Source organism: Phyllostomus hastatus, unplaced genomic scaffold (assembly GCF_019186645.2).
Source record: "Phyllostomus hastatus isolate PE091 unplaced genomic scaffold, TTU_PhHast_1.1 phas_scaffold_93, whole genome shotgun sequence".
NCBI classification, from domain to species: domain Eukaryota; kingdom Metazoa; phylum Chordata; class Mammalia; order Chiroptera; family Phyllostomidae; genus Phyllostomus; species Phyllostomus hastatus.
Genome location: NW_025334042.1, coordinates 20555689 through 20582733, shown reverse-complemented (window position 1 = coordinate 20582733; position 27045 = coordinate 20555689). Strand labels below are relative to the sequence as shown.

The 27045-nt window shown below is 41.2% G+C and overlaps 1 protein-coding gene across 2 annotated transcripts in view; it reads left to right on the top strand.

Moving 5' to 3' along the window:
- Window positions 1-734: 734 nt before the first annotated feature.
- Window positions 735-27045, top strand: part of SCN8A (sodium voltage-gated channel alpha subunit 8) — a 215741-nt gene continuing 189430 nt past the window's right edge. For both annotated transcript variants that reach the window (XM_045829237.1, XM_045829238.1), the window contains exon 1: window positions 735-790. The gene's annotated coding sequence lies outside the window, so the exon portion shown is untranslated. The remainder of the gene's footprint in view (window positions 791-27045) is intronic.

Genomic DNA, 27045 nt, shown 5'->3' with positions numbered 1-27045 from the left:
GTGTTTACAGATATCAGAAACTCCAAGAGCTGAATATGGCAGTATTACCGGGTATTGCCTTCTGCGACAGCCGTTCACGGAAAAGGTAAGATTTGGCACTCACAAGGGCCAAGGGGCACTCGAGGCAACATAGCACCTTTTGGGTTTCAACGCCCAGGTCCTGGCGGACACTCAGCCGGAGTCCCGCAGCCCCGTCAGGTCGGTCATCTCGGGGTGGGGGTGGGGGCCAGGAAGGAGGGGCGGGAAGGGGAGAGGCTTCTCCCGCGCGGCTCCGCGGGGGCGTCGGGGAGGCGGGCCCGGGGACGCTCTCGAGGCGCTCCGGTGAGGCGCCCCCTGTCGGTGCCCTGCTCCCTCGTCCCGGATCCGGTCCGGGGCGGCGCGGGGACGCCCGCCTGAGATCCAGCTAGCGGGCGCGCGGGCAGCGCGGGGCCCTGCGGAGGAGCCGGAGCGCCTTACAGGAGTAGGTGGGCCGCGCGGAGGGGGCGGGAGGGCGCGGCAGGGCGCGGCATGCGCAAGCCGGGGCTGAGGGCGGGCGGGGGGCGCGCGCGGGGGTCGACGCGGGGGCGGGGCGGGCGGGGGGCCTGGTAGCGGGGGCGCGCGCAGCGGCGCGCGGCGGGCGCGAGTCATCAATTATGCAAGGACTCGGGCGGTGCGGGGGGCGGGCGCGGGGAGCGCTCCAAGATGGCGCCCACCGCAGTCCCGCCCGCCGCAGCCTCGGCGCCTCTGCAGTCCGGCCGCGCCTCCCGGGCCCCGCGCTAGGGCCGCCGCTGCCTCTCTCGCCGCCGCTGCCGTAAGTCGTCCCAGAGCCCCCGCCCCAGCGCCGCTCCTCGCCTGATGGGTTCCCCTTCTCTTCTCGGGACCATGGAGCGGGGTACCCCCATCTCCAGTCGGGCTTTGCCGCAGAGTGCGCGGCGGGGCTCGCGGGGCGGTGGAGCTAGGTTACTGCCCTCCCTGTTTTGGACAGGTGTTTGGAAGTCTTGCGTCCTTCGGTGTTTTCCGGGGGTCCCTAAGGAGAATTGAGGACCACCTACCCCCAACCCCACACACCCTCACTCTCCTCGTCTCTTGGCTGCTTTGAGGGACACTGGCCTGTCCTCGGAGCCCCTATCGTAGTGCAACCCCCCTAAACCCCAGCCTCCCCGGTCTCGGGAAGAGTCGGGGCCCCTCGCCGGGTTGTACTGGGAAGGGCAGCGCTGTCGGAATCTTCCTACAGCAGCCCCTCAGCTCTACCCCCTCCCCCATGTCATACTGCATCCTTCTCCCCCATCCGGCTCCAGATTGTCACTAACTGCAGAAACCTGGGGTTCCTGGGTTCTTAGGACAGCCAGGACTTCCCCCCGTCCTTTACTCAGATGCGACTGTCTCCCTCCCGATAGGGTGCTCTGGGGTTGTGTTGGGGGCCCCCGGGACCTTCCTCAGGAGGCTAGGATTCTGCATTAAGGAGTACATCACTTTCAGAATATCCCCTCCCCCGCCACTCACACCACCCTATGCAGAGCTTGTTCCTGTCCTCTCTCCCTTCCCTCCCCCACCTTACCACCACCATCAGCACCCTGGGCTTTTTGTTAGCGTGGGCCTTATGGGACTGCCCAGCTCCACAGGCTTGGACCCTTCCTCTCTAGTTCTCTCTTTATACTTGGGGGACCGCAAAGCCTCTGCATTTTTTCCTGAGCGCTCAGCTCCATCTCTTCTGTTCCAGTAGCAACCACCAGTGGAGACTCGGCAGCTAACTTTCCACAGGGGTCAGCCAAGGTTTTCAGACCCCTTCAGTGGCCCCAGCATCGAGGTGGGGTGGAGTGAGAATCCTTTTTCAGCCCAGTAAATAAGATGCATTCCTCCTAAGTACTCCACCCTGTGCCCTCTTCCTCATTTACCCTGCAGTTTTTGAAACATGGGGGAATACATTTTATATCCGGAGATCCCAAGATTTGGCATCAGTGTTCATAATAAGAGGATGTCATCTGTTGGGGGGGATGGATAAAAGAAACTTTGCATTACATCTGGCTAATTCAGAGGGAGGGAGAAATAATTAGCATGGAGCGAGCTCTACCTACAGGGGGAACTGCTTTTAATGCACAGTGGGCACCAGAGAAGCAGGGATGGAAGCAAGAAGTGTGGGTGAGGGCTTTGAGGGCAAAGTGGGAGAGTGCTTTTTATAACAGTTTTCTCAAGTTTGAACCTGGAGAGCCTTTAGAGAGGTAGCAGTGTGTTAGGGCTGGGGGATGTTTTAGCTTTTCAAAGGAGGTTTCGGGTGTGGTAGGTTTTCACTGTTTCACAGTCTCTCCACACTTCTCCTCACGTGCATTAGAAGATATTTGGGAGTGGGGGAGCTTTTTTCTTTACTCAAAAAAATTTTTTTGATGTGTAATGCAAATGGCTGGATTACATTACCACCCGGTATGAATCTCAGGGGAATTAGACTTAAAATGCTGTAAGCTTTGTAGTACACTGCCTGTAACCTGGTTCTTGAAATACTGCAGCATTTTTTCTTTGGAACTCATGACCCATAAGGCCTTCAGTTCTCCCTGAAAGAGAATTTGATTGCTTGGAAAAGGGGGGTGGTAGTGATGGTTTGGTATTCAGCAAGCATTCTCTGTCCTAGAAATTGAGGCTGTCCCTGGAGAGGGCTGCAAGCATGTTCCTTGAATATGATAAGGGATGTGTGAATGTGTTGTGTTTCTTAGTAGGGCTGGTGGTGGGTAATGCAAAGCAGTTCTTGATAGTTCAGGCCAGTTATTGGATTCTTTGAGTTTGAAAAGCTGACTTCCTATACCTTTGGTTTTCACTTGGGGTTTTGTGAACTTTTATTAAAATATTTGAAGGGTTTTATTTTCAATTAATAGGGGAATATGAAGTAGGATGTAACATACTCAAAAACAAGCAACCATACAATTGCTTTTTGCTGTCTTTGTAGGAGGTTTGTAGGAACACAGTTTTCTCACCAGCCAGATTCAGTTGCTTGCTTTCAGGCTTGCGCCAGGCTTTCTTGCTGTGGTGCTGAAAGGACAGCTCCCTGACTGGCCCTGCCGTGAAGTAAGTGTACCCAATGCTGAATATGATTTGGGCTTTTCTTTCATTGTCAGCAGGCTTTTCTGTAGATATGTGTGTGTGCATGCGCAGCTGGGTTTATACTTGAGGTTGCAGGCCTAGTTATCATATTTTATTACTCCCACATAATTCTTCATTTTGGCTGTCCCTCATGGAGACAGTGCTTTACAAGCTGCAGCAGATCCATATGTAAGTAATACAGTGACATTTGGCTGACTGCATTTTTTAGCACATTTCAATAATTTCAAATAGCAAGAAACTGTTAATATTAAGGGAATGGGTCTCCACAGGGAGCAATCAGAAAACTCTCTAAGTTAAGCTTCATCAGAAGGGCATCTTCTCTGGTTGATTTAAACAGTGGAAGGGAGGGGCACAGAAAGGGCTCAACAAACTGGAGGCTTGTGTGTGATCCATTGTGTCACTAAACTAGACTTGTCAGAAAATTACTTCAAAACCGAAGAGGCCATAAAATTTAGCATATATAACCCAGCACAGGAAGCCCTTATGAAAGATCTCTGCTTTGAATACTTCTGTTGGTGGGGAACTTACTACCACACAAAGTCGCTCATTCCATCTGGATTTCATTGTGGTCGAAGTACTTTAATGCTATTGGAAAGATTACATACATAAAATTAAAAGACATATAAACTGGGTCAGTATCAGGGGAAAATGTTATTATACCTGTGCTTGTTATTAAGAAGAGATGGATAATCAGGGCTCCAAGGAGAGTATACAAGAAACCCGCACCTGCTGGAAAAGAACATAGAGCTAGAGATAATCCACCTAAAGGAAGAAATGCTCCATGAATGAAAAATTATCTTTAATCTGCTGATATTATGTAATAAGTTGTTCTAGAGACTATGCATGAATTAATGAATACTTAATTCCTGTAGATTATATCTGAGAAAATAAACCCACACTGTATAGAAAGTGTTAAAAATACATAGTTTATAAAGAGTGAGATCAGTTTCCTTAATCATAAAATAACATACTTACTGCAGAAAAATTTTAGTGTATGTAAAAAATGAAAAAAGTCTTATCACCAGAAGCAAAACAGTTATGTGTTTTATTGTATCAATTACAGTTGACATACAATATTTTAGTTTCAGGTGTTACAACATAGTGATCAGACATTTATATGACTTAAAAATGATCACCCTGATTAGTCTAGTTCCCATCTGGCACAATGTTACAGCATTATTGACTGCGTTCCCTAGGTTGTACCTTACAAACCCGTGACTGTTTTATAACCACCAGCTTGTACTTCTCAGTCCCTTCACCTTTGCCACCCAGCCTCCTAAGCCCCCTCCCACTGGGCAGCCATCAATTTGTTCTTTATATCTGTGAGTTTGTTTCTGTTTTGTTGGTTCATTTATTTGAGAATAACAGTATTTTTAAACTGAGCCTCTTAAACTCTTGTGTTCCAAGTCCATGAGTTATTTAGGGACTTAAACACTAGATTGTTATATTTCAATTTACCTTTTTTCCTGAATCATTTTTAAATTTTCCAGAAAATTATCTTCAATGTGACAGAATTCATTTTTCAAATTGGGCTCTTCTAAAGACTTTTGATTTAAATACAGCAAGTTAACTAGAGGACTAGAAGCCTTTCTTAGTCAATGAATCAACAAATATTTTCCCTCGGTACCTACTGCTTGTGAGGCATTGTACTAGCTAGGCACTGCCACTCTTTAAATGGTAGGAACCAGCTTAGAAAATGATACTGTGCTAAAAAATTATGGCTGCTAAAGTGCTGAGGGAAGGAAGCAGAACTTTCACCCTTTAGGTATACTGATTGCTGAAATGTTGTGTGGCAGACTATTATGTCTATCCCATTGATTCAGCCTAAAAAAGACTAGTTTGTGCAGGATTAGGACATAAATGCAGGAAAAGAAAACACACAAAGAAGAAGTTGTCTGAGTAATTTTTCTCTGTCCCTTTGTGAAGTTGTAAAGATACAGCCAGGACATGTGGTTAAGTACTATGTCAGGAATTAAGGTGAAGTGAAGACCCAAGAAGGTTGCCATTCTTACACTATTAAGAAAATGCTAGAAGCAGCATGGGCTTTGGAGTTAAGCAAAACCAAGTTCAAGTCTTGATTCTGCTACTTATTAGCTTTGTGATCTTGGGCAAGCTATTTAATCTATCTGAGCTTCAGTGTTCTCATCTATAAAAGTAGGAATACTAATGCCTTTGTGGCAGGATGTTTGTGAGGATTAAATGAAATCTCTATTTTCTTATGGTTTCTGACACAGAGAGCTCAATATATATGAGCTCCTTCCCCTCTAGGGATTTAGCAGCTTAGTGTGTATTTATATGTGTATTTGATATAGTATATATGTACTGTATTAAATTTCAGCAGTCTGAAAAGCAGACGACTGCTTTATCTTCAGTCTGGCATGGAGGACAGAACAGCAGGTACCCCTACTTGGGTGGACACTGCTAGTCTAAATGGAGAAAAGTTTTACTGTACAATGGTAGTGCTGCTCTCCACCACTACCATGCAAATGCAGTTACTAGAGTAATTCTCTCCTTATTCATTCCCATACTATTCTAGAATAGGACTCTTTACCAAAAAGGAAAGCTTTGGCACTCACCAACTGGCAGGCAACTGGGCTGTTTTTGGCTACAGCCTGGGACATGAAGGTGGAGTGGTCCCAAAGGCTTAAAGTTCCCCTTTATTCTTCCTTGAGCCAGGTATTTTAATTTGGTACAAGATTATACAAGTTTGGAGTTGCGTTTGTCTTTAGCACCATCCAGGTTTCCCGTTATATACTGCTTTATGATCTGCTTTGTTTGAATGGGCCTCATACATTTAAGTCTCATGGCTGACTATCTACCTTTGTTAATTATTACTCTATGTTTGTGTGTTTATAAAAACTTAGAAATCTTTCTATCAGTTGATTGTTTGAGTTAGGTAAGGCAAATATTATTCTACCCATTTTATAGCTGAGGAAACTGAGTAAGCATTCTAGTGTGTAAGTGAGTTGTCCGGGGCTGTAGGACAACTAAGTGGCAGAATGGAGGTGGGTACCTAGGGTGGTTGACTCATGCTGAAAGGTTCTTTTTTCCATTAAATGGTGTTATATTCTGATGTTCAAATAACGAGATAGTGTGAAAAATTTTGGCCTTATTTTAAGAAATTATTATCTTAGGTAGCTAAACAAATCTTAGCAAGTGGGCCTAGTGAAAGATTCTGGGATAGGCAGAGGGAGGGCAAAAGTATCTTTGAAGGAGAGTGTTTTGGAAGCTGGGAAGATGAGGAAAAGTGAACAGAAGATGTAACAGCAAATAGAATATGGGTGAAAATAGGAGGCATTGAAGTAACATACTTGTTTTGTTTCTGCAACTATTCTAGCTACTTTTAAAAGGTTGTCATGTCTCAGTGTCTTTTTTCTTTCTCTTGCCTTTAAATGTATACACTTGGCTACTTACAAATGCTCTCACATTGCCAGCATAAGTTATAACCAGGACCACAGGGGAGCTATGACCACCGCTACCTGAACTTCTTTGCTTATGCAAGGCTGAAGTTGGTGTAGGACTGAGAGGAGAACAGAGCACACTGGGGTCTGTGCTAGGAGGGATACACATTGGAGCAGAGCAAGTTCTGGGAGGCCCTTGGTCTCGAAGAGCACAGGTGAAAGAGGATGACAGTTAAGATTTTCTTGAGGTATGTGGAGGCATGTCATGCTGAGGAGAGTAACAACAGCAGTAAAAGCTGGGAGCCCGAGACTCTAATGCACAGGTGGCAAACATAGGCCTGTGGGCCGAATCCGGCCCTCCACCTTGTTTTATCTGGCCAGCACCTTGTGTCTACCCAGCGGCAGCGCCGAGCTCCTTGCCCCTAGTTAAGGAGTAGTTACATTTATACAGTCCTAAAATTACATTTGGCCCTTGCAAGGCAACCTCGAGGCTGATAATGGCCCTCGGTGAAAATGAGTTTGACACCCCTGGTCTAAGAGGTGCTCTTCATCCGGTACTAAAGCTCTCTTTCTCCTGAGAGCCCACTGGGTCAGTATGATGAAAATGCCAGCCGGACAGGTTTGGAGAGCTTTCATACACATTGTTGTATCCATTGGGGTTGCGCCAGGATCTGCAGATGGAAAGCACTGAAGTCCCTCAAAAGACATATTAACGGACTCCTTTCATGTTCAGCTAATTAGTGCAGTTCTTATTCCATAAAATCTTTTGAGTTCCTGGGGAGTAAGAACATTAGAGAAATACAGTGAGTACTTATTTACCCAGGGGTGGATTATCTAGGCTGTGAATTACACATGCCGTTTATTTTCCTCCCCCTTTTGTACATTTTGGGCATTTAATTGATCATTAGTATTTCCAGCAGAGTGAACTTGGGGAAGGGAGAAAAAAATCAAAATTAAAATGTTACTTCAAATTTTTTAGATAATGATTGATGAAGGAAGAGATCACAACTACTTTACTAAAGAAAAAGCAATTAATTTTCATCTATTCTTGCTCTCTCCTTATTTTAATAGTATGGACAGTTGAAGGCTGAATCTCCAGAAGCCTAATGTTCACTGGAAAGCAGTGTGAAATAACATTTTTCCTGTATTTTGCTGCGTGACAGCCCTGGAAATAAATAGGGCTTAATTTATTACATGGTTAGTTTTTCGTTTCAGGAGGAATTCTTTTTCAATTAAGGATAATGCAAAAGGCTTTCACTTCACAGTCACTAGTGTCTTTTTGTCTTAATAAGAAGCCTAGTAAAATGCTTTTAAATGAAAACAAAATTATTATTAAATTGCAGAGAAAAAATGAGAAGGTTGCAAATGAGAATGGTAGAGCTTTCTCAGAGGTCATAATATCCAGAATTTGCTGTGGAATTCTCAGTTGAATTTCCTAAGGTTTTGGTGAAGACAGACTGAAGAGGAGAAAATGTCTTGTTTCTAGGAAAGATGTCTTTAAGAAAATAAAGCATTTTAAAAGATTTGCAGTGTGATAAGGAAGGAAGTATTGGGAGAGTGAGGAGCTGTCAGAATGGAGAGTGGGAGAAAGTGGAAGAATGACAGCAGTGAAGTAGGTGGGGGTTGGGCAACTATTCAGGTTTTAAGAGGAGACGTCCTTTCCCCTCTGCAGACGTCTCTGGGTACATCTCTGTGTACTTCTGGACTAGAGTGACCTTGATTGGGCATGGAACTTTAGGAAGGTGTTTTTCTTTTTAAAATGTTAGTTTATCCCTAAGTCTGCTAGAACTTAGCTGCAAATTGGTTTCTCTATATGATCTCTGCATTGGAGAAGCTGGAGAATATTTTCTTGCTTGATAGCAAAAAATTTAGTGACATTCCTAAAGGTTTTTTAACTGCTCCCCCATCACCTGTTAGGACTTTAAGTCATTTAATACAAAAACATTTTGTGAAAAGGTGCCGTTGAAGGCATCTCTTCCACTTTATGTGGTACAGTATATCTTTTACACTTTTTTGTTTGAGTAGTTAATAGAGTTCAAAAATAGGAGAGTTAAAAGCTAGGTATTCTTATACTGTCTTCTGGTCACCCAGTACATATTCCATAAGGGTACCTACTGTTACCAATTTTTTTTATTCTTCGAGCTGCTCCATCCCCTGCCCCCCACTGTTTTTAAATCATCACCCGAGGACATGCTTGTTGACTTTGGAGAGTGGGGAGGGGAGGAAGGGACAGAAACATCAATGTGAGAGAGGTACATCAAATCAGTTGCCTCTCTCATACACCTCGCCTGCCCCTACCCGGACCAGGCTGCCACCTAGGCATGTGACCTTTCAGTTTATAGGAAGACACTCCAACCAACTGAGCCACACTGGCCAGAGCTCTTGTATCCTTTTCTTCATGTGTCTGACACAATTATTTTTGTTGTCTTTTGAGGAAAACTTAAAATAGTTTGAGGATTTGAACTGTAATTCTAGATCATTTTAGATCAATTAATACCCCCTTTTCCTTTAGACTTAGGTAATCCCTCTATGTTTTATTTTTCTTAGTGAAATATATATTCTCATTTCTTGACTTATTAAAAGTAAGAAGTTAGTTTGATCCAAAGGAGCCCTTTTCTACTAACTACGTCAGTTTTTAGGGTTTCTATTTGAGAATTATCTATGAAAAATAAAAGTATAGAGGAAGACATGGCCTTGAGAACTCTTAGTCTCAATACATATATAGAATTGTTGCTTTCTGTGGGAAACTATAGATCACCTATTCTGACCACACCAAATAACAAATATTTAGTGAGTAGCAACTAAGGGTGAGGCAATATGACGGGTATTGAAAGATATAGAAAAGATAGACCTTATATTTTAGGAATTTATTTATTTGGTGAAATAAATTATAAACACAACATATTTACTAAGTAGAAGTTTTCATAATGGTTCATGATAGCAACTGAAAAGGGTTTAATTGCCGCAGAAGTGGTATGGAAAATAAACGCATTGAGTTTTTCAGAAAGGAGAGAGGTTCAAGCTGATATGATTGATAGACGAAGTATGATTTGCGCTGGGCTTTACAGAATGCTTGGGTAGAACAGCGTGAGCCAAAGTGAGGAGGTGAGAATGTATTGTACAAAGTGTTTTCAGGGAGCAGTGAGCAAAGCAGCTGGGCTGGGGTAGAACCCCCCAGTAGCAGATAAGCCTGCAAAGATAGATAACGTAGAGTTAGCCAAATGCTAAGGATTTTTAGAAGTTACATTTATCCTTAGAGACAGTGGGGAACATAGAACATTTCTGAGGGCCTACAGAATGGCATGTTGTCAGAGCTGTGCTGTAATATTTTAGGAGGACTGGGCAGCAGTGTATAATAGCACGGACTAGAACAAGGGATGGACATCCAGTTAATGGGCACTTTCATTTGGCCTAGCTGTGTGGTGACAAAGGCTTGGACTAGGATGACAATGATGAATATGGGAAGGAAGGAAAATAATACAATGTTGTATAGGTGTGTTACTTGGATGTGTGTATTTAAGTAACAGTTTTCTAATGTAAAAATAGTTTATAGGAAGACTCAGTAGGACTTGGTGAATGACTTTACAAGGGGGAAAAGGGAAGAGGAATAGTTAAAGATTAATTTGCTACTTTAAAGTTTAGAGACAGAGAATATTCTATTTAGAAATCTGGGAAGTATGTGCTGTAATACATGTTGGCAGTCCAGTCCAGTCCAGAGTGTCTTGGTTAGCAAGCTATCTTTATTTCTAATTTTCTTTTTTTAAATATATTTTATTGATTATGCTATTACAGTTGTCCCATTACCCCCCCTTCATTCCTCTCCACCCTGTACACCCTCTCCCACCCACATCCCCCTCTTTAGTTCATGTCCATGTGTTATAAGTTCTTTAGCTTCTACATTTCCCATACTATTCTTGCCCTCCCCCTGTCTATTTTCTACCTACCATCTATGCTACTTATTCTCTGTATCTTTTCCCCCCTCTCCTTCTCCCACTCCCCTGTTGCTAACCCTCCATGTGTTCTCCATTTCTGTGGGTCTGTTCCTGTTCTAGTTGTTTGCTTAGTTTCTTTTGGTTTTTGTTTGAGGTGTGGTTGTTAGTAATTGTGAGTTTGCTGTCATTTTACTATCCATGTTTTTTATCCTCTTTTCTTAGGTAAGTCCCTTTAACATTTCATAAAATAAGGGCTTGGTGATGATGTACTCCTTGAACTTGACCTTATCTAAAAAGCACTTGATCTGCCCTTTCATTCTAAATGAAAGCTTTGCTGGATAGAGCAATGTGGGATGTAGGTCCTTGCCTTTCATGACTTGGAATACTTCTTTCCAGCCCCTTCTTGCCTATAAGGTCTCTTTTGAGAAATCAGCTGACAGTCTGATGGGAACTCCTTTGTAGGTTACTGTCTCCTTATCTCTTGCTGCTTCTAGGATTCTCTCCTTCATTTTTACCTTGGCTAATGTAATTGTGATGTGCCTTGGTGTGTTTCTTTTTGGGTCCAACTTCTTTGGGACTCTCTGAGCTTCCTGGACTTCCTGGGAATCTATTTCCTTTGCCAGACTGGGGAAGTTCTCCTTTATTATTTGTTCAAATACATTTTCAATCTGTTGCTCTACCTCTTCCCCTTCTGGTACCCCTATAATTTAGATGTTGGAACGTTTAAAGATATCCTGGAGGTTCCTAAGCCTCTCCTCATTTTTTTGAATTCTTATTTCTCCATTCTTTTCTGTTTGGTTGTTTCTTTCTTCCTTCTGATCCACTCTATTGTTTTGAGTCCCAGTTTCCTTCCCATCACTGTTGGTTCCCTATGCATTTTCCTTCATTTCTCTTATCGTAGCCTGCATTTGTTCATCAAATTTGCTACCAAAATCAACCAGTTCTGTGAGCATCCTGTTCACCAGTGCTTTGAACTGTGCATCTGATAGGTTGGCTATCTCTCGGTCGCTTAAAAGTACTAGCTCTGGGGATTTCCGTTCTGTTTGAGCTGTCTTTTTTTCCCCCCTTTGGTCTGGTTGCACCTGTTACATATGAGAGGTGGAGCCTTAGGTGTTCACCAGGGCTGGGCACCCCAGTCGCTGTATTGTGACATTGAATGTGGGGGCAGGGTCCAAGAGGGAACAATGGCGCTTGCTCCGCTCTCCTTGGGACCTCAGTCCCTTCCGCCACTTCCCCCATGCAAACTGGGCCCCTCTGGTGCCAATTCCCGTGTGGGTGGACTTGTGCACCCTGTGGGTCTTTCCAACAACATCTCCTGTGAGGCTGGGAGTATCTCCCTGTGCCTCAACCCCCACAGGTGTTTTCAATCAGTGTTCCAAGGCTCTGTTTCCCAGTGCTGGGATCCTGGGTTGCACATAGTGCCTTGCTTCACAATTCCCGCCTCGCTGGGACTGCCATTTGCCACCTCTCAGCTGGGGTCTGCCAGCCGCCGCTTGCACACTTAGGGTCCGCCCGCTGAGGTCTTGTGCACCCCGGATGTCTTATGCGCCTGGTCCCAATGCTCTCTGCTCTCTGTGCCACAAGCGGCACCTGGCTGCCCGACTCCACCCCTCCTACCAGTCTGGTTGAACGGGTCTATTTTAACTTCTTGGTTGTCTGACTTCCATACAGTTCAATTTTCTGTCAGTTCTGGTTGTTATTCTGTTTCTAAATTGTTGTCCCTATCTTGGTTGTGCGAGGCGGCACAGTATGTCTACTTATGCCTCCATCTTGGCTGGAAGTCCTATTTCTAATTTTCAATCCTTGCTCTGCCAAGGGGTTTTTCCCCTGGAGCTTCTAATGTTGTGTCTTTAAGGAAAACCTAAATCTTCCAACTTCTTGATTTTCTTTTCCCTCTCACTGATAAAGATTACTTAATCTTTGTGGTCTCTATCCTTTTATTTTGGCATCTTTCATTCTGTCCACTTCTAGACACTTAACACATCTTTTTTCTTGGTATTTTCAACTAACCTTCAGTTTAGTGAGTAGAGAAATAAGAATTGTGCTTCTTTTCATAGACCTGGGGGATAACGGTTTTGTCCTTCCTGAAACTCCGTGGCCTGCTTTCTGTGAGCATTTGCTTCATGAGGGCCATAGTATTTGAAACTGCAGGCTGAATTAAAGGGAGCAACTGAGAGGATTCTAGTAAGTGAAAGCAGAGGGAAACAGTTAAGCCTTACCAGCCAGTGCCGTTGGTTTCTTTTAGGGTACCGAATCCTGGGCTGTGGACACAAAACATCAGACTTGACTTGCATAAACTTCCCTGACCAAACTGGGGTAAAAGACAAGTGGCTGTAGTGTGCAACTTCAATGTACAGCAGTGATTCAGAGCAAAGGCTGAGCTTAGGGAACTTGGGTTCTCTCCCAGCCTTTTGTGTCGGTAAAGATTGTTGAATAAAAAAAAGGTGATTGGAACATCTGAACATATACATACAAAATAACAGGATGAGAAAAGCAATGTAATTTAATGCAATAAAAGTTTCATTCAGTTAATATTTTTTTCTTCTCACCGCTAAAGTTACTGAGTTCTTACAAATTTCATTAACGTTTGCCACAGTTTGTGTTTAGACATTTAGCAGAAGTCCCTATGGTTTGGGTGGAACCAGTAGAGCAGGCAGAGTTCATGTACAAGATGTCAGTAAATTTAGCACTTGATTTAGGGACGCACAGCCTCCTAACAGTAATCCCACGGGGAGGTTCTCTGTGCAATCACATTGTAAGTTTGCACCTGCTTCCTAGTTGGTGTGCTCGAAGTGACAGAGATTAAAAACAATTAAACCATAGTCCCCTTGGGAAGGCATTCTTCAGATACCCTCGGATGAGGAAAATTCATAAGACCACTTAACTGAATGATGGCCATTTGTTTTATTAATGTAGATGCTCTAGGGCAAGTAATAATTGTAGACTTTTATTTTTTTACTTTCCTCCTTTTTATAATATTTCTTCTTCCTTTCTTCAGAAAAGGGAGGGGGTGGGTATGAGACTCAAGAAAGGCACAGATTATCCTGGCTGGGTGGCACAGTTGGTTGAAGTGTCCTGTACACCAAAGGGTTGCAGATTTGATCCCTGGTCAGGGCATGTACCTAGGTGGCAGGTTTGATCCCCATTTGGTGCACATGTGGGAGGCAACCAGTTGATGTTTCTCCCTCACATTGACATCTCTCTCTCTCTATGTCCTCCTTCCTCTCTCTCTAAAATCAATAATAAAACATCCTAAGGTGAGGATTAAAAAAAAGTGAATTGTTAAAAAAAAAAAAAGAAAGACGCAGATTGAGTGATTAACTGCAGAGGGGAAACAAGGTAGAATGATCATGTGAGTATTTCACTTACCTCACAAGGCTTTTTTTTCTGACTTATACTGGAAACTTCAGATATGATTGCCAAGGGGGTAAGCCTTCTTTTTCTTTTTATGTATTGATTTGAGAGAGAGACAGAGTGGGAAAGAGAGAAATCAGTTTGCTGTTCCACTTATTTATGCATTCAGTGGTTGATTCTTATATGTGCTCTGTTCAAGGGTTGAACCCGCAACCTTGGCGTATTGGGATGATGCTCTAATCAGCTGAGCTGCTCCACCAGGGCAAGACTTCCTTTATTTTGGGATCTTAATGTACACTCTTGGCATTAGAAATTGTTTGAAAGCTTTATAGGTCAAAGAAAATGAATCCATTCTGTGTGATGAGTGGCTATCAGAGACTTGTTATTAATTAGATTTGAGTGTTTTCCATCTTTAATTTTAATCAGATTATACCCAGCCTGGCCCTTGGGGGCTGATGTGCTTTGTTTTTAGCCATTCATGCCCCTCCCTGACCATCAGCAAGTCTTTGGTTTATATTGTCTCTGTAGGTTGTATGAGTTGCCACATCTTTCTCTTCTCTCCTCAGCAGGCCGCCTTGCGGGTTTCCGGTGATGAGGCATAGGAATCATACAGGGCACTGTGACTTACTTGCCCTGCTTGGGCACTGTTCCGGAGCCCTGCCTTTGCTCAGGGTAGTGCTCAGAGAAAAAAAAATTAAATAAAGAGCAATGCATTTATCACTCAGTATAATATGTTGCAAAATCCGAAGAAAAAAATTCATTCCCAGAATTCAGTGTCACTCTTGTAGTCAGGATTCCAGAACCATCAGCTCCTTATAGGACTGCTTCTGTTTATAGATGTTGAATTGTCAAGGCCTTTCCAGCTGTTTTTTTCTTCCATAGTTTAACACAGAACCTAGCAAGAACTCTTATTGTGGCAACTGAATGCTGACTTTTGTGGGTATTACAAAAATTCAGTGTGGATATATAGAGTTCAAAGTATGTGCTAGTCTGCATTTTGGGCAAGAGGGTATCAATGTTAGTTTGGTCAGAATTTAGGCATCAGAACCCCTGTGGTCTAGTTGTGGCATTGGGCCAGTGCACAGTACCCCTGGGGCAAACAGGGTCCATTTTCCTATTTGGAAACTTACTCCTGTTAGAGAACTATCACCAAAGAGGATACTCGTTCCTTCATAAGATCGTGTCCAACAGAATTAATATTTGAAAAGCTTTTAAAGTTATAGCTCACATATGGCAACTATATTTTTTCCTCTTAAGATTTTTAACAGCTTTGGTTATTTATTATTATCATTTTTTTTAAATTTGCAAATAGTGCAGTTGAAAAAATTCTGGCATAGAGTTCCATGAATTTTAACACATATATAGATTCATGGGATCACCACGAAAGTCAGTATATAGAACAGTTCCTTCACCTCAGAAAGCTCCCTTCTGCTGCCCCTTTGCAGTTGGAGTCTTCGTAACCCCTAAACCCCGGAAGTCCCTGCTCAGTTTTCCATTCCTATGGTTTGCCTTTTCTAGAATATCATATAAATAGAATCGTACTACAGCATATAACGTTTTGAGATTGGCTTCTTTCATTCAACACAATACCTTAGAGATTTAATCCCAGTTGTTATAGTTATCAGTAGTTCTTTTTTTAATTGCTGAGTAGTATTCCATGTATGGTTACGTAACAGTTTGTTTATCCGTTCATCAGTGGAAGGATATTTGAGATGTGTCCGGTTTCACGTGATTATGAATAGTGCTGCTATAAACACTCATGTGTAGGTTTTTGTCAGAACCTAAATTTTGTTTCTCAAACATATGTTCAAGAGTTAGATTGCTGGTAATAATATTGGGCTGGCCAAAAAGTCTATATGGTTTTTTCTGTAAAATAAATGACACATTTTTTATTTTTATCAATAACTTTATTGGTTTGGGTATTTTGAGTATGTCAGCTATCACTTGTGTGGTATAATGTTGACTATTCTCAATTAATGTGATGATTTGATTGCTATCAACTGCAACTGGTTTACCCAACCATGGAGCATCGTCCAATGAGAAATCGCCAGCTCAAAACTTCGCAAACCTCTTTTGACACATTTGATCAGTCACAGCACCTTCTCCATACACTGCACAAATCTTTTTTTTTTTCATTTCAGTTGTGTTTTTATCTTTCTTGAAATAATAAAGCATAATATGCCAAAAATGTTGCATATTTTTGTCCATCTTTAATAAAATGGCTACACTCAAACTCACCCATTTTGATATTTTTTTTGAAATGCACACTGGTATGACAGCAGTCATCTAACAGAACTGTTTTGAATGATGTTAAAGACAACTAAGAGCTCCTAGAGCCATCTTCTGGAAAAAAACAAATGAATTTTTTGGCCAACCCAATAGTAAGTTTATTTTACCTTTATAAGAAACTGCCAAACAGTTTTTCAGACTGGTTGCACCATTTCACATTCCCATCAGCAATGTATGCGAGTTCTGTTGCTCCACATACTCATTTGCACTTGGTATTGTTGGTTTTTTTCAAAGTTTATTTTATTGTGGTAAGAACACTTAATGTGAGATCTACCCTTAACAAAATTTCAGGTGTGCAGTACATCATTGTTGATTATAGGTACAAGGTTGTAGAGTGGATCTCTAGAGTTACTCATCTTACTTAACTGAAACTTTATGTCTGTTGATTAGAGTAACCCCCATTTTGTCCTTCCCCTGGCCCTTGGCAACCATCATTCCACTTGGATTCTATGAATTTGACCACTTTAGAAAACTTGTATAAGCAGAATCATGTAGTATTTCTCTTTTTGTGACTGGCTTATTACACTTAGCATATATAATGTTGCCAAAGTTCATCCATGTTGTAGCCTGTGTCAAAATTTCCTTCTTTTTAAAGGTTGAATAGTATTCATTGTGTGTGTGCACCACATTTTAAACTCAGTTCATCTGCTGATGGACATCCAGGTTGTGTACAGTCCTCGCTGTTGTGAACAGCACTGTGATGAACACAGGAGTGCGAACATCTCTCTGAGATATTCATTCCAGTTTCTTTGGCTACATACAGAGAAATAGGATTGCTAAATCATATGGTAGTTCTATTTTTAAATTTTTTGAGGAAAGTCCATACTGTTTTCCATAACAGCTGCACCCTTTTGAATTCCCAGCAGGTGTGCAAGGGTTCCAAATTTCTTTACATCCTCATAAAACACATTTGTTTTGTAATACTCATCTAACAGACTTGAGGTAATATCTCATTGTAGTTTTGATTTGCATTTTCCTGATGATTAATGACATTGAACATACTGATTTTTTCCTTTTAAATTATATCTTATTGATTATGCTATTACAGTTGTCCCAGTTTTCCCCCCTTTGCCTCTGCACTCAGCACCCTCCCCCCCAATCCTTCAGGTAGTCCCCACCCCTTTGTTCGTATCCTTGGGTCATTCATTTAAGTTTTTTGACTACTCCATTTCCTGTATTTTCCTTTATATCCCCATTGCTATTCTGTAACTACCAAGTTGTACTTCCTAATCTCTTTACCTCTTCATCCATTCCCTCAAACCCCCCTCCCATCTGGCAACAATCAAAATGTTCTCCATATCCACGGAATTCATGATTTTGTCGCTGTTCTTCTTGTTTGCTTAGTTTGTTTTTTAGATTCAGTTGTTGATAGGTATTGTTTATTGTCATTTTATTGTTCATAGTTTTGATCTTCTTTTTCTTAAATAAATCCCATAAACATTTCCTATAATAATGGTGTGGTGATGATGAACTACTTTAGCTTTTTCTTGTCTGGGAAGCTCTTTATCTGCCTTTTGATTCTAATGGTAGCTTTGCTGGGTAGAGCAATCTTGGCTGTAGCTCCCTGCTTTTCATGACTTTGAATATTTCTTGCCAATTCCTTCTAGCCTGTAAAGTTTCTTTTGAGAAATCAGCTGACAGTCTCATGGGAACTCCCCTGTAGGTAACTAATTGCTTTTCTCTTGCTGCTTTTAAGATCCTCTCTTTATTTTTAACCTTTGGCATTTTAATTATGATGTGTCTTGGTGTGGTCCTCTTTGGGTCCAACTTGTTTGGGACTCTCTGTGCTTCCTCGAATTGCATGTCTATTTCCTTCACCAAATTAGGGAAGTTTTCTTTCATTATTTTTTCAAATAGATTTCCAATTTCTTGTTCTTTCTCTTCTCCTTCTGCCACCCCTGTGATGTGAATGTTGGTACACTCAAAGTTGTCCCAGAGGCTCCTTACACTATCCTTGTTTTTTTTTTTTTTTTTATTCTTTTTTCTTCTTGTTATGTTTGGTTGTTTTTTGCTTCCTTATGTTCCATATCATTGCACTGATTCTCAGCTTCTTCCATTCTACTGTTGATACTGTGTAAATTGATCTTTATTTCCATTAATATATCCTTCATTTCTGCCTGGGTCTTTTTTATGCTGTTGTGGTACTAAGTTCCTTGAGCATCCTTATAACCAGTGTTTTGATTGGAGCACCTGATAAATTGTTCATCTCCACTGTGCTTAGTTCTTTTTTTGGAGTTTTGATCTATTCTTTCATTTGGGCCATGTTTCTTTGTTTCTTCATGTTAGCAGCCTCCCTGTGTTTGTTTCTATGTATTAGGTAGAGCTGCTATAACTCCCTGTCTTGGTTATGTGGCCTAATGTAGTAAGTGTCTTGTAGGATCCAGTGGCACAGCCTCTCAGATCACTCAAGTTGTGTACTGGAGGTGCACCCTCCATGTGGGCTGAGTACACCCTCCTCTTGTAGTTGAGCCTTGATTGCTGTTAGCTGATCAATGGGAGGGATTTACCCAGGCCAGTCAGCTGCAAGGATTGGCTGTGACCACTGACCACCGACCACCAACCTCTGCCCTTTGTGGAGCATAAGCTATGCAGGGGCAGGGTGATGGTGTTGTGACGTGGTGTGTAGCTGTCCACTGGGTACACAGGCTCTGGGGTTTCCCATGTGGTACAGGCCAGTATCAGCCACCCATTGTTATTCACCCCAGGGACACCCAGCATGAGCTACAGAGCAATCTGTAGGTGTCTGCTACTTGTGCTGGGCTTGGAGGTTCCCAAATGAAGCCAAACTGTGATCCAAAGCTGGCTGCTGCTAGTGCCGGGCCTGGGGCTGCTTAGTCAGAGGTAGGAGGTCTGAAGGCTTACTGAGGCTGGTCATTGCTTGTTTGAGAGGGTTTAGGAAGATGTTGATCCTGAGCCCATACCAGCCATTCATATGGAAAAGCCACTGTTAACAGCTTGGGTGGGCTGTAAGTTGAGTGGAGCAGAGCCTCAGGGATTCCTGGGGCCGAGCAAACTGTGTGAATCAGATTGTTGGAGTCTCAGATATGGCACCAGCCTGCTGGTTCTGTGGCTCGGTGAGGGGATGGCTCAGAAAAGGAACATGGCTTCTGCCTGCCTTTCTGTCTGGGAGAAAGCTGTCCCCCAGCTCTTGCCTTGATGCCAGAGACTTCAGTTGTTCCCTGTATGCCGCTGGTGCCTTTCAAGTTGCTATCCTAGTGCTGGAGCTCAGAGGGAGTGAGTCTGAGTAAGTTTGTGTGTTTGATCTTTAAGAGGAACTGCTTGGGATTGATTAAGTCCCTTTAACCAACTCAAACCCCGCTGGGTTGTTTCAGCCAGAAGTTATAGGTGGTTATCTTCCTGACATTGGAACCCGGGGCTGGTTGACCTGGTGTGGGACTGGGACCCCTTGCTACTGAGATATGCCCCCCGGCTTTTTATTTACCACACAAGTATGAGTAGGACCAGCCTGTTCCATGTCTCTGCGTCTCTGCATCTGGATGGATGTGGTTTCTTTAGTTCTGTAGTTGTCAGACTTCCATTCAGCTCTATTTCTGACAATTCTGAGTGATAGTTGTTCTGTAGTTTATTGTAATTTTGATGTGGTTGTGCAAGGAGGAGAGCCATGTTTACCTATTCCTTTTACTTGACTGAAGTCCCAGATTTTTAATTCTAGCCATTTTAATAAGTGTGTAGTGTTATCTCATTGTGGTTTCAATTTGCATATCCTTGATGTTTAATGATATTGAGTGTCTTTACATATATTTATTGCCATTCATATATTTTTGGTGAAGTGTCTGTTCAAATCTTTTGCCTGTTTTTAAAACTATTTGTGTGTTTTTAATGATTTTATTTATTTATATTTAGAAAGAGGGGAAGGCAGGGAGAAAGAGAGGGAAAGAAACGTTGATATATGAGAGAAACATTCATCCGTTGCCTCTTGCTTGTGCCCCAACTGCGGGCCGGTCTCACAGCCCCAGCATGTGCACTGACTGGGAATTAAACAAGCGACCTTTCGCTTTGCGTGATGATGCTCAACCAACTGAGCCATGCCAATCAAGGCAGGTTATTTGTTTTCTTACCGTGAGTTTTGAAAGTTAATTTTTCTTTTTAATATATCTGGATACAAGTCTTTTATCAGATAAATTTGTTGGACATATTTTCTCCTAAGATGTAACCTTTCTTTTTTTATCTCTTAACAGTGTCTTTTGTAGAGCTAAAGTTTTAAATTTTGATTAGGTCTAAATTGTCTAATATTTAGGGATCATGTTTTGATATAAAAATTCTTTGTCCAAGAACTCAAAAGTGTTCTTTGTTTTTTTCTAAAAGCTTTTTTATAGCCTTGGCTGGTGTGGCTCAGTGGATTGAGCACTGCTGACTATGAACCGAAAGGTTGTCGGTTCAGCTCCTGGTCAGGGCACACACCTGGATTGCAGGCCAGGTCCCCAGTTTGGGGTGTGCAAGACAATCGATTGATGTTTCTCTCCTTTTCTTTCTCCCTCCCTTCCCCTCTCTCTGGGGGAGTGGGGAATAAATAAATAGAATAAAATAGAAATAAAAGTTTTTTATAGTTTCACATTGTACGTTTATATCTGTGATCTATTTTTGTATGAATTATGAAATTTAGGTCAAGTTTCTTTAAAAATATTTTGTTGAGGAATTTGCATCTATGTTCATGTGGATATTGGTTTAGTTTTGTTTTTTCTTGTGCTATCTTTGTCTAGTTTTAGTATCAGGATAATGCTGGTTTTGTGAAAACAGGAAATTTTTCTTTTAGTATTTTTTGAAAAGATATGTAAAATTGCTTCTTTAAGTACTTAGTAGAATTTTCTAGTGAAGCCACCTGAGCTTAGGGTTTTCTTTGTGTGAAGGTTTTTAACTACAAATTCTATTTCTTTAATAGATATATGTTATTCAGTTTGTCTGTTTCCTTTTCGGGTAAGTTTTTCTAACAGGCTTTCAAGGAATTGGTCCATTTCATCCAAGTTTGAATATATATCCATAGACTTGTTTGTTTTATTATCCTTTTTATCCTTTTAATGTCTGTGGATCTATACTGATAATGCTTCTTTCATTCCTGATATTGATAATTTGTGTATAGTAGTTCCCCCTTATCTGTAGGGAGACATTATAAAATGCCCCAGTGGGTGCCTGAAACTGTGGGCAGTACTGAACTCTATGTATGTATACTGTTTTTTCTTAAGCATGCACACCTATGATAGATAAAGTTTAATTTATAAATAAGGCACAGTAAGAGATTAATAATAATAAAGGATAACTATAACAATACTGTTATAAGGGTCAGTATCTTACCATGTTGTTTACCATTCTTGTGATGATGTAAGATGATAAAATGCCTTAAGTTGAGAACTGTTGTCTATTCATTAAAGGAAGCACCTTATAGCTTTTCTTTGGCATCTCTGAATTGCCAGTGTCACTACTCTTGCACTTTGAGGCCATTATTAAGTAAAATAAGGCATACTTGAACACAAGAGCTGTGGTACTGTGCCAGTAGATCATATAACCAAGATGGCTACTAAGTGACTCATAGATGGGGAGCATATACAGCTGGGCGAAGAGATGATTCATGTGCCAGACCAGACTGAGAGAGATTTTGTCAAGCTACTCAGAATGGCATGCAATTTAAAACTTATGAATTAGGACTTTGGTCAAGATGGATGTGTAGGTAAACATGCTTTGCCTCCTTGTCAGACCACAAAAGAATTACAGCTAGACCTCAAAACAAATGATTCCCAGAATCATCAGAAAATCGAGCTGTATGGAAGTCCAACAATCAAGGATTTAAAGAAGCCACATTCATCCAGACGGGCCATGATAAGACACGGAGTCTTACCTAATACACAGAAACAAACACAGGGAGACTGCTGAATTGAGGAGACAAAGAAATATGGCACAAGTGAAAGAACAGAGCAACCCCCCCCCCCCAAAAGAACTAAACAAAACAGAGATAACCAGCTTATCAGGTGCAGAGTTCAAAACACTGGTGATCAGGATGCTCAAAGAACTCACTGAGAAAGGCAACAAAATAAAAAAGACCCAGGAAGAAATGAAGGTTACATTAAATGAAATAAAGAAAAATCTGCAGGAAGCCAAAAGTGGAGGGGATGAAGCTGGGATTCAAATCAATGATTTGGGACATGAGGAAGAAATAAGCATTCAACCAGAACAGCAAGAAGAAACAAGATTTCAAAAAAAAATGAGGTAAGAAGCCTCTGGGACATCTCCAAATGTACCAACATCCAAATCGTAACGGTGCTAGAAGGAGAAGAGGAAGAGCAAGAAATTGAAATCTTATTTGAAAGAATAATGAAAGAAAACTTCCTTAATTTGGTGAAGGAAATAGACATACAAATCCAGGGAACACAGAGAGTCCAAACAAGTTGGACCCAAAGAGAACCACACCAAGACGCATCATAATTAAAATGCCAAAAGCTAAAGATAAAGAGAGAATCTTAAAAGCAACAAGAAGAAAGCAGAGAGTTACCTACAAAGGAGTTCCCATAAGACTGTCAGCTGATTTCTCAAAAGAAGGTTTGCAGGCAAGAAGGGACTAGCAATAAATATTCAAAATGATAAAAAGCAAGGATCTACAACCTACATTATTTTATCCAGCAAAGCTATCAGTTAGAATGGAAGGGCAGATAAAGTGCTCCCCAGACATGGTAAAGCTAAAGGAGTTTATCATCAGCAAGCCAGTATTACATGAAATGTTTAAGGGGCTTATTATTTAAGAAAAAGTAGGAGATCAAAACTATGAACATTAAAATGACAACAAACTCACAACTGTCAACAACTGAATCTAAAAAAACAGAAACAAAACAAAGTAAGCAAATAACCAGAATAGAACAGAATCATAAATATGGGGATTATTTTGAGATATATCAGAAGGCAGGGGGAAAGTGAAGGTAAGAGGTACAGGGATTAAGAAGCATAATTGGTAGGTACAAAGTAGCGGGATGTTAAGAGCAGAATAGGAAATGGAGAAGCCAAAGAACTTGTATGCATGACCCATGGACATGAACTAAGGGGAAGGGATCGCTGGAGAGAAGGGGTATACCAGGCAGAGAGGTGTAAAAGTAGAATATTGGGACAACTGTAATAGCATATTAATACTATGCTATTTATTAATATGTATTAATAAAATATATTTTTATTTAGTAGTAATAAAAAATATTTTTAAAAAAAAGGAATTTCCTTTAGTTTATCCTTTTTGCTGTTCACTCATTTTCTTAAATTTATGTTTTGTTTTGTTTTGTTTTTTTTACCAAATTTGGGGAGTTTTCAGATATTATTTCTTCAGATATTTTTTTTTCCTGAACCATCTTTCTCCTTTCCTAATGGGTTGATAATACAAGTGTTAGACTTTTGGTATTGTTCAGGGGGCCTTGAAGCTCTGTTCTTTTTTTTTATTGTTTTCTCTCATTTGCTCAGCTTAATTTTTCCATTTTCAAACTCACTCTTCTATCATCTATTGAGTCTATTCTGTGAATTGTATTTAGTTTTTTAAAAGATGTTATTTATTTATTTTTTAGAGAGAGGGGAAAGGAAGGAAAAGAGAGGTAGGGAAACATCAATGTGTGGTTTCCTCTCATGCTCCCCCTGTTGGGGACCTGGCCCACAACCCAGGCATGTGTGCTGACTGGGAATTGAACCAGTGACCCTTCTTCCCAGTCCGATGCTCAGTCTACTGAGTCACACCAGCCAGGGCTATTCAATGAATTTTAAAATTTATTATATTTTATATTTATTTTGTATTATTGTTTTCTAGTTTAAATTATCCTTTTTTTCTAGTGCTCTATTTCTTTGTTAAAACTTTCTGTTTTTCCATTTGTTTCAAAAGTATTTGCCTTGCCATGATCAGTGAAGCTCAGTTGGGTATCGTCTGGCAGAGTGAAAGGTTGCTGGTTTAATTGTCAGTCAGGGCACATGCCTCAGTTGTGGACCATTTCATGGTAGGGTCATGTGGGTGAGAGGCATCCAATTGATGTTCTGGCACATCAGTGTTTCTCTCCTTCTCTTTCTCCTTCCCTTGCCTTTGAAGCATGTTTATAATAGCTGCTTTAAAGTCTTTGATAACAAATATCTTGGGGTTGGTATCCATTGGTTGTCTTTTCCCTTGTGATGTTGAGATTTTCAGTTTCTTTGTATACAGTTTAGATTTGTATCTTGGACATTTTGAATATTATGTTATGAGACTTTGGGTCTTGTTTAAATCATATATATATATATAAAATAGATTGTATATGTATTTTAAAGCAGGCAGTCAATTCAGCTAGGTTCAGGTTTGCAAGTACCTACCTGCTTCAATGGTCTGGATTCAGTATGTTTGGTTTTCAAAGTATTTGCTGTGCTATGCATACACATTTAGTTTGTCCCATGTATGTACCAACCAGTGGCCAGCCTCAGACCTGGACAGTGGTATACCCCATAGATCAGTTGGCAAAACCTTTGGTATGCTGTTTAGAGTCAGATACTTGTGTGTACAGCTTAGGAATGAGCCCTGTATTTCACATACAGCTTTTTGAGCTCCCTCTTCTTTCTTTTCTTCCAACTTTTCAGATCCATAGAGTTCTCCTTTCTGTCCTCTTGCTAGAAGGCTGAGACTAGTTTCTTTGCTCTGCTTGCACTCTTCATGCTGACGTTTCCCTTGGGAACCAAACAGCAAGAGGATAGGGAGAGAAAACAAAGCAATGAAGATTCCCTCTATGCACTTGGGATTCTCAGTTCCTCTGGTCAGAGAAAAGGTTTTTTCCCTAGAGCTGCTGATGTCATTGCCACTGCTGCTTAATTGTCTTGTGGTAGGGCAGGAGAGAACAGAAAGAGAAAATAAAATCAAGGGATCTCCTCTACCCCCTTGGACCTTTGGGGGCTCCCTTTCCTGTTTCTTGCACCAAAATGGAGGTCTTGTCTTGGAGCCCTTTCTCTCTGCATGTGGTGCATAGTTCTGGGTTTGGGCTGCCTTTGAATCCAGGCCAAGAAATACCAGAAGAAGGAAAAAGGGAAATGCTCTGCTGGTTTTACAGTATTTTGAGTTTTGGTTTTTAGTTGACTTCGGTGGGAGAGACAGGGTGAAGTGGACTTACTCTGTCATAACTGGAACCAGAAACTTTGGTTATTTAATCAACATGTGCTGAGAGAGGACCAAGGGTGGCAGGTAACCAGTTCTGAAAGATCGAGTGACTGGACTGATGGGCCTGAAGGTCCCTATGGGAGGAGACACCCTAAAGAAGGACTCCTGTATTTTTAGTGCAGGATACTCCTCTTCCACCTTTTTAATTTTTAATTTTTAAATGTAAAGTCTTTTGAATAGATAATATTTGCACTTAGCACCAAATTTGAAGGAAATACAAAGGAAAGAGTTAAGTAAGTCTCCCTCACTGACCTATTCTCAGGCCACCCGGTTCCTTCCCCTGGGGGCAGCCACTTGCCAGTTTCTTGTGTGTCCTTACGGAGATATTCCACATATTATCACAATAGAATAAGGATAAGTGTGCATCTGTGAATAAAAATGGTAGTGTACTGAACATGCTAGCCTGTTACTTGTTTTCTCACGCAACATGTTGTGGACACCTTTCCATATCAGTATCTACAGAAGGCCTCATACTTGTTAGCTATTAATAATGCCATTAAATGAATTTACCATGATTTATTTTATAAATCCTTTATTGATGGGTGTTATTTCATCAATAAATATACATTTATTCAGTAAATAAATAAACATTTACTCCATCAATTCAGTCCTTTGTTATTACAGGAAAGTTACAGTGAATATAATTGTACGTATATTTTGCATAGGTAAGGCAATATCTGTAGAATAAATACCTGAAAGTGAAATTGCTGGACTAAAGAGTATGTATGTCCATTTAAAACTGCCAGATTGGCCTTTGCTGGTGTGGCCCAGTGGGTTGAGCACTGGCCTGAGAACTGGAAGTTTGCCAGTTTGGTTCCTGGTTTGGGCACATGTCTGGGTTGTAGGCCAGGTCCCCAGTTGGGGACATACAAGAGGCAGCCAATCGATGTTTTTCTCCCCCTCTTTCTCCCTCCCTTCCCCTCTCTATAAAAATAAATAAATAAAAATCTTTAAAAAATGTAATAAAAGTACCTGATTTTTAATAGCATATTGATATTTCATACAACTGTAAATAATCCATCAAGTTTTTAAGCTTTGGTAAAGTGAGGAAATTAGAATGAATTCTAATTCATATAATCTTAAGTCTTTTTTCTAACTTTGAAAAAAAATTATTTATTTATTTTTACAGAGAAGGAAAGGGAGGGAGAAAGAGAGGGAGAGAAACATTAATGTGTGGTTGCCTCTCATGTGCCCCAACTGGGGACCTGGCCCGCAATCCAGGCATGTGCCCTGACTGGGAATCAAACCAGCAACCCTTTGGTTCACTGGCTGACACTCAATCCACTGAGCTACACCAGCCAGGGCTTAAATCTTTTTTCTAACCCTGGTTCTGCCAAGTCCTTTACCACAATTATATGAAATAAAAGAAAATTAATTAATTGGCATTTTCCTTTCCTCCCCCTTCTAATTCCAGTAAGAGACATGCCAACAAGCTGTGAAAAAACATTGTAAAATGACTAAACATTAAACAGAAAAGGAAGGACATGACAGTCATGAGGATTTGGATAAACCATCGGACAGTCAGTTCCTAATCCACAATGTTGGTTTGGATTAAAGCCTTTCTTCTGAGGAACATTTTGTCTGTCTGTGCTCTCACCTATGCCACCATGCTCATGTAAGTAGAAGGGGCAGGTGCAAGCTGATGTGGAGCAGAAGTCCTGCAAATACAGGGTCTGGCACAAATAACGCCCTCTATTTATTACAAAATCATAAGCATATAGTTCTGTAACATAACAGCATCACACTCAAGCACACGATATGACATTTTAGGTGAAATGCTCAAATTTAAACTATAAATTATTACACCCACATTATTACCCTGCCAACACTCGGCAGGTCTTACTTCTGCCAG